Source organism: Silene latifolia, chromosome Y (genome assembly GCF_048544455.1).
Source record: "Silene latifolia isolate original U9 population chromosome Y, ASM4854445v1, whole genome shotgun sequence".
NCBI classification, from domain to species: domain Eukaryota; kingdom Viridiplantae; phylum Streptophyta; class Magnoliopsida; order Caryophyllales; family Caryophyllaceae; genus Silene; species Silene latifolia.
The window spans coordinates 180,368,365-180,370,006 of NC_133538.1; positions in this window are offsets into that span (position 1 = coordinate 180,368,365).

The following is a 1,642-nucleotide window of genomic DNA, read 5'->3' on the forward strand; positions in this document are numbered from 1 at the left end:
TCTACTAGCCGATGTGACATAATTAGCGGGTCTTACTCCGCCCCTTCAACTCACAACAAGACATCTATGAGGTAAGATGCCTTCTTGCAAGGCAAGGTGGGGCTTGCCAAAATGGCGATACATCCAATCAATTAAGCACACAAGATCAAATAGAGGATGCATCTACAAAAAAAATAGCAACTTTCCTCATCTAAATGGCAGAAATCATCTAGAGGGGAAGTAATCTAAGGGTACACATTCCATTATAGATATTGTTTCTCCAAGCTACTAAGTCCAAAAGGATAGCAACAAATCACCTCCAAGTTGTGTCAAAGTAGGGTACTTTTATCCTCAATCGCTAAATACTTTTGTCAAGAGTAGGCTCCTTATGGTGTTAGAAACACTGTAAGATCACGGAATTCCCCCTCTTGCCTAGTCAAGAAGAAGGGTCGTCCCTCTCCAACATGCAACAAAGAAAAGATTCATCAATGGATAAAAGGGATTGTTATGATTTGAGTTTCACAATGGTAGTTTGCTTTTGTTTTGATTCCCCCCAATTTCTTGCGGCATTTGACTTTTGAGAACATTTCTTTGCCATTTTTTTATGCTTGTCAATTTGATACTTGGCAATTTCTTTGCATTTTTGAACATTTTCAAAGTAACCCCATTTTATTGCAAGGGCACTTTTATTGAAGCATAGGAGTCTATTTTTGCTCCTCTTTCCATTGATGCAATTTTTTGTGCAAACTTTTTGATTTTCACTTTGGTACTTGAACTCAATTTGGAGATTTTTGTGCCCATTCCCTTTGTATTTGGAAAAACATGATGACAACAATGAAAGAACGGTCGCATGGCGTCAAGGTTCACCTTGGAATAAACGGTATCCAAGGAGTCATCACACCACAAGGTACTCTTGACTAGGCCTTAGTCCATGGGTCAAAAGATACTAGTATGACACATCCTAGGGTGTCTTGAAGGTATTCTAGAAAACAAGGTCTCAAGGAGAAAAATTATCTACAAGGGCCTATATACACTTGCCAAGCTTCCCAACTAGACATTTTCACAAAATTTTTCCTAAAATGCAACTACATGCCATGATGCAATTAACATATATACAACCTAATGCAAATGCTACTATCACTAGTATGCCACAAAATCAAAATGCAACTCCTATAATCACATTGGTTTGTACCGCATCAAACAAAAAGAAGCCACAATATCATTAACATAGAGAGGAAAAGGAGATTTGAAAAATCATACCATGCGGTCTTCATATTCCTCATGCCTCGGATGTGGCGTAGTCGGTCCAATGTAATAGGAGTGAACACAAACAAACAAATATATACAATATATACATTTCTACACTACAAAAGGAAGAACATGTTTATGGGTTTTTCAAATTTTTATCATTTTTTGATTTTTGAGTTAGAAGGTGTTAGAATTGATCCCCATCCCCAAACTTAGAATGGACATTGTCCTCAATGGACAAAACAATAGGGAATTGTGCAAATGCAATGAAATGAATGATGCATGATTCTACACGAGATGCAAACTATATGTGAGATATGTACATATGATAAATATATACAAGTGATGCAAACTAAACTATACTACATGATGCATGCTTTCTATTGTTCGGAGAGATAATTTGAATTAACTCGCA